The sequence below is a fragment of the Epinephelus fuscoguttatus genome, linkage group LG1 (assembly GCF_011397635.1).
Source record: "Epinephelus fuscoguttatus linkage group LG1, E.fuscoguttatus.final_Chr_v1".
NCBI classification, from domain to species: Eukaryota; Metazoa; Chordata; class Actinopteri; order Perciformes; family Serranidae; genus Epinephelus; species Epinephelus fuscoguttatus.
The window spans coordinates 40,750,107-40,759,730 of record NC_064752.1 but is presented as its reverse complement, the minus strand read 5'-3'; the positions used below and the strand labels follow the sequence as shown (position 1 = coordinate 40,759,730).

Here is a 9,624-nt window from a genome sequence, read left to right as displayed (position 1 = left end):
TAACTTTCACTGCTCAAAGATACTCACATGTCTGGAAAACAAACCACGACAGCAGCATATTGAGTGCCAGGTGGCCAGCGCACGCCGTTAAGCCCTTTTCACACAGAGCGCGCAAAGCACAGACCTCCGCCGACGAACCCATTCATTGTGTATGCGCTACCGCCAGCGCACGCCGTTATTGGGCGGCGCATGGACACTCACAGAAAAGTGCTGCGAGAATAAAAAAAAAGAAAAGAAAGAAAGTCAGATTAAATATTCCTTCCACAACAATTTTAAGACCTTTGAGTAATGAATTTAAGACCAATTTAAGACATTTCCAATGAATTTAAGACATTTTCAGACCTTACTTTTAGATACATGAATTTAAGACTTTTTAAGACTTTTCAAGGATCCGCAGGTACCCTGTTAAAATTATGATGAGTGTTAACTTGTATTTAAAGCTATATTATTCGTTTGTTTAGCCACTTATAAGCAGGAGAACTTTAAAAGAGGGAAGCAGGCACACAGCCTGCTGCATGGCCAACATTTGCAAACATTTGCGTACTTACATACACATAGCAGACACAAAGAAGTTTTTTTAATGATTCCCTCCCAGCAAAAATGTGTTTCTCTTCTTGTATGTGCCCTAAAATGTCTGACCTTGACTATACTGACATGTATCTGTGCAAAGCTGTCACTAAAGAGGTCTTTTCACATTGCTGTCGTGAAGGGGGAGATGTCAAATGATAAACAACTTAGCAAACAATAATAATTGACAGCCTAACAAACAATAAGAGGAAAAACAAAGGTTGTTTTTAAAGATTTGATTATTTATAAAAGTATCAATGACCTTTTTTGCTTAAGTGTATTGTACATTTTCTTTTTCTTCCAAAATGAATTCTAGAAAGATATAAAAACACATCTCTTGTATATACAGTTTGTTAAACAAACAGTACCCATGCTGATACTGCATCTTCCACGACAGCTGTAATGGTCCCTTTTACATTCTCCTTTACTGAAGGAATATACTCACATCTGCTTAGCTTCAGTATATTGAAAAGACAGAGATGAAAATGCTAACATGTTTCTTGAATCCAATCACATCAGCGTGAATGGTGCTTCTGCATCAGCATCATGCTCCTACAAGGGGTAAAACATGTTTTCAGACCAGGCCTTCAACAGAATCTCTCCTAAAGATGTGGGTAATGTTTTTATAAAAACAACCTTATTTCCTGAAACTGACTATGTCCACACAGTAGTACATGAAACATTTGACCCGTGGAAAAATTTAATTCTTCTGCTCCCTTAATTGCTTCTGATGGCATTACCATACCTGGATGAAAACAACCAATCAGAGCCAAGAAGTCTCTCTAGCACAGCTGTCAATCACTGCTTGAGAATTCCAGTCAAACTGTTAACTTCGGCAGCGCTGATGAAATATGAATAAAGATTCTGTTACTGCATTGCTTATTTCTCATGGTAAATGTTTTCAGAAACCTATTTTAGTGTACTCTTAGATGTAAAGAGTTTGCTGCAGCCAGTGGGCGGTGCTTAGCTGTTTCCAACATAGCAGCCAGGTCACAAACTAATTTTAAACAGTACACTAAAATGTTTCTGAAACATCTGAGGTGAGAAATAGGCAATGTGGTAACAGAATCTTGATTCAGATTTGATCAGCGCAGCCTTTAACAGTTTGACCACAGTTCTCGAGCAGGGATTAACATGATCAACAGCTGCATTATAGAGACCTCTCAGCTCCTGTTTTTTTTTTCGTGAACCACAGTAGATTTCTTACCAATCCCATTAGAGGCAATAGGAGGAGGAAGGACATTATTTGTTTATGCTGCCTCATGTAATGCTGTGTGGGTGTGCTGACAGTTTCAGCAAAAATGAAAAGTTACAAACTACAGCTTTAAGAGTTTATTCATTCTCACCTGACTGAGTTTCTTGAACTCTACAACCTGAAAGAAAATGTGCTCCAAGATGTGCTTGGCATCCCTCTGATCTTTATCCAACTTTGGAGTCACCCCCAGAATTTCACCACATTTACGCACGTAGAATTCAAGATCATCGTCTGTACCTGTAAACAGAGCGGAATCAAATTAAATGACAGATAAACTAAAACTTAATAACAGTCCTAAACCTAACCAGTTAATGACTTTGTTAAATGGAGTACTGAACTTACTGTGCTAGGCGCACTTTCTCAGAAGAGAATGTCTCATCTAGATCGAACAGGTCCAGCATGGGAGGAGGCAGATCACTTAAGGCTGGTGGAAAGACCTAAAAGATGAGACAACACACACCACTGGGTTTAAACTCGTGGGCAAAATTTCAGTTCACTTAAAATGTCATTTGCATATGACTCTAGAAATCAATTGTGTGTATGGAAAAACTGGCTGGGACAGAAATGCAGGACTGAACTCACAGCAGTTTGAAGTAGCAGATTAATATAAGATGTACATAAACAGTACAAATCCCTTACTGTGCATTGTTTCCAACATTTTCATCATCAATAATTCCTGTGACCACTTTGCCAGCAGCCCGACTTATCTCTCTAAACAAGAAAAAGGCAGAAAATTGTTACTACGATGAATATCAGCGTACAAACGGTGCTATTTAAGAGTATTACATTAATTACATCTACATTTAAAGGTGTAGTGTGTAAGATTTAGAGGAATATACTGGCAGAAATGGAATATAATAAGTATGTTTCCTTTGGTGTATAAACCTGAAAATAAAAATTGTCATGTCTTCTTTACCTTAAAATGAGCTATTATTATCAATATAGGGAGTGTGTCCTCGTCCATGGAGTCAACAACATGTTGCACTGCCATGTCTCTACAATAGCCCATAACGGACAAACCAAACACTGGCTCTAGATAGAGTTCACATCAGCTAGTGTAGTTAGCAGCCCTTCCACGATGAGCCGAACGGTGTCAGAAAAAACACTGCTTTTTAATGTTAAACTGCTTTATTCAGAGTTTTTAGCGGTTTAAATCACAGGGTGTGTTCCTTTTGTAAAGGAAAGGACCACTGCAGATAATTTGGCTCCTGGTAAAAACCTCCTGAACATCTGGATCTTAAGTTATCAGAGAGGTGAGAACACATTAGCAGGTGCTGGGGGGTGGCTGACGAGCCAAACAGTGGAGGAGAACCATAATGTAAAACTGCTTTAATCAGTGTTTTTACAGGTTTCACCTGATCTGTTAGTTTTGGAGAGGAGGAGCCGTCTGCGGATAATTTGGCTCCCTGTAAAACCTCCTGAACACTGAAGGAATCATAACAAGGAGTTCACAATTGGCACATGGGAGAAGTTTCAGCTGGTTGTTTACGATCTGCAATCCTCACCTCTAGATGAGGATATATATATATATATATATATATATATATATATATATACACATATACACATATATACACATACACACACACACACACACACATATATATATGTATATATATATATATATATATATATATATATATATTGTAAATGACCCGGAAAGGGGAAGGTTTCAAATTAAGTGAGGTTTATGAATTTTGTATTTTCTTCCGGTGGGGTAATGGGCTTATATTTTGAAGGTTGGGGTTACCCTTGACTCCTTGTTTTTATCGGATGTTAGAGGCTGCACACCTGTTGGCATTAATTACCAAACTTTTCCCTGTGGTTTGTTTTTTGAGCTCGGCTCCCTTTGTTTCAAGTTTTTGCAGATGAACTCCCTCCAGATTAGTGTTGTCAGGGTACCAATATTGGGACCCACTGTACGATACCAATGAAAATATCATGGTTCTAAGTAGTATCATGATACCACAGTAAAAATGAGGTAGATGTGCCTTTTGTCATTTATAAAAAGATAAATCACTTTTCTATAATACATCAATGATATTTCAATGGAATAAATTACTTATTGACTTATTCATACTTCAAAAACAGCATCAATCAGTGATTAACATAGGGGGGATCAAAATAAAATAAATAAATAAAATAAAAATCAACCAGCCACCCTCCTCCCCTGACAAGTCCCTTCATAAGTAAAGAACAGTCCCTAAAGTGCGGTGAGGTTTGTGTGCCGTGAGCGGCTCGTTTCTCCTCAGACAAGTCACATACCTGTGTTCAGCTGGCTCAGCTGTTTAGGTACTTCTGGGCAGTCATGACACCAAGAAGAGGATATTATTGGAGCCGGTCGCCGGTAAGCCGATGGCCGCCATATTTGACAGGAATACATTAACGTTACTGTCTGTGTCTGTGACCCCCGCAAATGCAAGTGCCGTGAAGGGCGGATCGCCACACTGCCGACATTTTACTCCGCCCATCACGGCACACTGTTTGATTGCGTTATCAAAACACGCCGGTATTATTCGGCCTTGCTTTTAACTTATTCCACCGAATACTGAATGTGTGTTTTTTTGCAATATTCGGCCGAATATATTCGGTTACCGAATACTCGGTGCATCCCTACTGCGTTTGGTGTTTGACTGTGACGGGGTGTTTTGTTTATATTGTATGTCAACATACCGTCATATGCTTTGTTAATGTGCCAACATGATTTTACATAGTTATACGGTTTATATTTATTAGTATTTGTGCTATGGAAATGTGTTAAGGTTTGTTTTGTTGTTTAATTTAGCTCTTATGGTGTGTTCATGGAAACAAGGAGAACGGAACGGCAGTAAATAAAGAATTCATGAACCATCAGTTTGAGAGTGGCCATTGATTCAGCGGAAGACGCTACAAATATAGATATATATATAGCTATAGCTATATATATATATATATATTTATATATATATATATATATATAAATAAAAGTTTTCGGACACCCCATGCATTTGTGAAATATTGCATTAAGTATCACTCTTAGGTCTTCAAGTGCAATTTCTTTTAGTACAGTCACAGCCAATATACTAAATAAATCCTAAAAAAGCCGTTAAAAACTTAAAATTGATTGGTTCCATAAAAATACATAAGAAATGTTGAGTATTGGGTCATTTTGGTACCAGTGATGAAGGTCGTTCTTTTTATTAAAAGACACAATTTTTGTTGCCAAGCTTCGTGTCTACATAAAGCCAGCACATTTGAAAGTTCTTCAGAAACAAAAATGGCTAAAACAAGGAACCTAACGCAGGAAACACGCCTGAAGATAAAGATTCTCAGCCAGGAAGGGTACAGCTGCCGCCAGATAGCCAGGAAGTGCAGATGCAGTCCTTCAGCAGTTGGATACACTCTGCAGAAATACAGACGAACCAACAGCTTGGAAGACAAACCAAGATCTGGGCGTCCAAGGGTTTCTTCAGCAAGAAATGACCGCATCCTGATCCGCATGTGCAGGCAAAACCGCCGAATGACATCACAGGAGCTTCAGCAGCAGTGGTCAAACCAAACTGGTGTCCAGTGTTCCACCCGCACTGTACGTGGCCGACTTTTAGATCATGGCTTAAGGTCCTACAAGGCTATCAAGAAGCCCCTGATCAATGAGAGACAGAGGTTAGCCCGCGTCGTTGGGCCCAGGCACACAAGAACTGGACAGCCAGGAATTGGAAGAAGATTTTGTGGTCAGATGAGTCCAGTTTCCAGCTTTATCTTCCTCCTACTAATGTGAGGGTACGCAGAAGGCCAGGCGAAGCATTATCTCCAGCATGTACAGTACCTACTGTCAAGCATGGTGGAGGCAGTATCATGGTTTGGGGATGCATGAGTGCTGCTGGTGTTGGTCATCTCACTGTCTGTGATGGCACATTGAACTCTATCAAGTATTGTACCATTCTCAAAACCCACATGCTCCCTTCTGCGCGTGCACTGTTCCGTCGAGGTAAAAAATGGACGTTTCAGCAAGATAATGCCCCTTGCCACACATCCAAGGCCAGTAGAACTTGGCTGCAGGAGCACAGTATCCAGGTCGTAGAGTGGCCAGCTCAATCCCCGGACATGAGCCCCATTGAAAATCTGTGGTAGATTATCAAAAGGTCTGTTTCAAAGCATAAACCAAAGAATTTAGAAGAATTAAAAGCAGTAATTCAAGAAGAATGGGACAAGATTACCCCTCAACAGTGTGAAAGGCTCGTGGGGAACATGCCAGCCAGGATTAGAGCTCTACTACGTGCCAGTGGCAGGACTACTAAATATTAATTTGATGATGTGATGATTTATTTATTTTTTGTTCAGTTTTGAACACATTCTCTGTTATTTGTTGACTTTGATACCGACAATGTTGAGAACTGACATACTGAAACTGTCAAGAATTTAGTTTTGTTAGTTTTTCTTGTAAACAATAAACAAAAAAATATAATTTGTATTTGTTAGTATCTGTCTAATGCAGCCACACCTTTTGAAACACAAAAAAGATTTTTCCACAAATATTTCATGATAATATTTGAGATTGTGTAAAATTTTAAGGGTGTCCGAAAACTTTTTTCCACCACTGTATACATACATATATATATATATATATATATATACACAGTACAGGCCAAAAGTTTGGACACACCTTCTCATTCAATGTGTTTTCTTTATTTTCATGACTATTTACATTGTAGATTCTCACTGAAGGCATCAAAACTATGAATGAACACATGTGGAGTTATGTACTTAACAAAAAAAGGTGAAATAACTGAAAACATGTTTTATATTCTAGTTTCTTCAAAATAGCCACCCTTTGCTCTGATTACTGCTTTGCACACTCTTGGCATTCTCTCAATGAGCTTCAAGAGGTAGTCACCTGAAATGGTTTTCCAACAGTCTTGAAGGAGTTCCCAGAGGTGTTTAGCACTTGTTGGCCCCTTTGCCTTCACTCTGCGGTCCAGCTCACCCCAAACCATCTCAATTGGGTTCAGGTCCGGTGACTGTGGAGGCCAGGTCATCTGCCGCAGCACTCTCCTTCTTGGTCAAATAGCCCTTACACAGCCTGGAGGTGTGTTTGGGGTCATTGTCCTGTTGAAAAATAAATGATCGTCCAACTAAACGCAAACCGGATGGGATGGCATGTTGCTGCAGGATGCTGTGGTAGCCATGCTGGTTCAGTGTGCCTTCAATTTTGAATAAATCCCCAACAGTGTCACCAGCAAAACACCCCCACACCATCACACCTCCTCCTCCATGCTTCACAGTGGGAACCAGGCATGTGGAATCCATCCGTTCACCTTTTCTGCGTCTCACAAAGACACGGCGGTTGGAACCAAAGATCTCAAATTTGGACTCATCAGACCAAAGCACAGATTTCCATTGGTCTAATGTCCATTCCTTGTGTTTCTTGGCCCAAACAAATCTCTTCTGCTTGTTGCCTCTCCTTAGCAGTGGTTTCCTAGCAGCTATTTGACCATGAAGGCCTGATTCGCGCAGTCTCCTCTTAACAGTTGTTCTAGAGATGGGTCTGCTGCTAGAACTCTGTGTGGCATTCATCTGGTCTCTGATCTGAGCTGCTGTTAACTTGCGATTTCTGAGGCTGGTGACTCGGATGAACTTATCCTCAGAAGCAGAGGTGACTCTTGGTCTTCCTTTCCTGGGTCGGTCCTCATGTGTGCAGTTTCGTTGTAGCACTTGATGGTTTTTGCGACTCCACTTGGGGACACATTTAAAGTTTTTGCAATTTTCCGGACTGACTGACCTTCATTTCTTAAAGTAATGATGGCCACTCGTTTTTCTTTAGTTAGCTGGTTGGTTCTTGCCATAATATGAATTTTAACAGTTGTCCAATAGGGCTGTCGGCTGTGTATTAACCTGACTTCTGCACAACACAACTGATGGTCCCAACCCCATTGATAAAGCAAGAAATTCCACTAATTAACCCTGATAAGGCACACCTGTGAAGTGGAAACCATTTCAGGTGACTACCTCTTGAAGCTCATGGAGAGAATGCCAAGAGTGTGCAAAGCAGTAATCAGAGCAAAGGGTGGCTATTTTGAAGAAACTAGAATATAAAACATGTTTTCAGTTATTTCACCTTTTTTGTTAAGTACATAACTCCACATGTGTTCATTCATAGTTTTGATGCCTTCAGTGAGAATCTACAATGTAAATAGTCATGAAAATAAAGAAAACGCATTGAATGAGAAGGTGTGTCCAAACTTTTGGCCTGTACTGTATATATATATATATATATATATATGTGTGTGTGTGTGTGTGTGTATGTACATTGAATGCTGGCATGTGACTTTTTTGTATCATATTTTGTTGTAATTTTTAGTTCAACTTCTTCCAGTATAAATTAACTGGCAGCTTGCAAAGCTAAACTTCCAAAGTAGCTTCTCCAACACTGCCCACTTCTACCATTTACTATGCCAATAGCTAATACATGGATATACAAACATGTACGTTCTATTTTTTTTTTTACTATAAAATTCCAAGTTTTTAATTTCTACATCACCTCTGATGCCGTGAACTTCTCCCTTGGGCCGGCAGTTATCCACAACTTGACACCCTTCAGCTTCTCCAAAGACAGCTCTTCCTTCATGCTGGGGGAGACAGCATTTACTTTGCAGGAATTACTTTGATACTAAGTCAACTGCTGTGCCAGTCAACACAGAGCAAGTAGCCACTGTTCGCAGAAATAATTAGTGTTATACCATAAACACTTTTCCATTGAGCTCGTAGTCTTTTGTGCATGGACTTGTATCCATTGTTCGTGGTAAACAGCTCTCTTTTCGACAAATTGAAGACGACAATGTTGTGCTGTTCCCTCTCCATTCTTTATCGGATTCACTCATCAAACTTGGCTCTTATGTGCATCCATACACCTGGAAACAGGTTGTACCACCAAGTTACATCCCATTTCATTCGCTACGTCATGAATAACGCCAGGTTAAATTATAAACGCTACTATCTTAGTTTAATATGAACTGAGTTGTTCTGTGAGCTTTAAGTGACATTCACGTGAATACTGGAGTAACGTAACGGGTAAACATAAGGCTAGCATACCGTTAGCAAACATAGCTAACATAGCTACTTAGTTATTCGTTACGTTACGTTTGCCGTGTAACGTTAGTTAATAGCTAAGTTAAGCGTTACCTGGCGTCCATTACCTTAAATTAGCGTTCACCGTTTGCCACGAACGAGTTTTTTCCAATCCATACAGTAAAAGAGAGTTAATGAAAAAGCGTTGCCCGAGTTACCTTACAGATCTTCCAGCAGTGATGCATGATGGGAAAAAAGTGGTAACCAAGGGCGCTAACCACATAACAACCAAGTAGTGCAGCAGGCAGCAAGAGGGTGGGTGGAAAAATACATACTGACACAAAGCTTACAGTGTGTATCTAATGATCATCTTTGTGTCACGTTTTGTTAGCCGTGTCAAATTTAGCTGTATTATACAATAAGTTCCTCGCTAACATTTTGTGTATCTTTTATTGCATTATGCTTATTTATTCAGACTCTGATTATGCTCTTATCAAGCCTGCCACCTCGTGGAAATTGTCAGCTATTGCAGGTGGACGAAGTTATGTCCTGTTCCACAATCATTTCCCTTTTTAAAGTCATTCCTGGAGGATCATGCTGTACATTCACAGATGTCTGGCTCTACAGTGATTGTATCTATTTCATTTTCCATTACAGGGTCAGGTTGTACATTTTCTTGACTGTCCTTCTCCACAATAATTTACATACAATTTACACAGGCAGATCTTCACTTAAACCCATGGGACAGCTGCTGGTAG

At 39.8% G+C, this 9,624-nt stretch overlaps 1 long non-coding RNA gene across 3 annotated transcripts; it reads right to left on the bottom strand.

Annotated features, from left to right (window-relative positions):
• Nucleotides 1-33: 33 nt before the first annotated feature.
• Nucleotides 34-9,098, bottom strand: LOC125886913 (uncharacterized). 3 transcript variants are annotated; one of them, XR_007449102.1, is made up of 8 exons: nucleotides 8,995-9,098; nucleotides 8,539-8,709; nucleotides 8,340-8,427; nucleotides 2,462-2,533; nucleotides 2,165-2,259; nucleotides 1,914-2,059; nucleotides 1,013-1,119; nucleotides 34-210 (listed from the first exon to the last, which is right to left on the bottom strand). It is a non-coding gene; the product is annotated as an uncharacterized LOC125886913 (long non-coding RNA). The 3 variants fall into 3 exon arrangements; XR_007449101.1 differs by lacking the exon at nucleotides 34-210 and having other exon boundaries at nucleotides 789-1,119; XR_007449103.1 differs by lacking the exons at nucleotides 34-210; nucleotides 2,462-2,533 and having other exon boundaries at nucleotides 789-1,119.
• Between the last annotated feature and the right edge of the window lie 526 nt (nucleotides 9,099-9,624).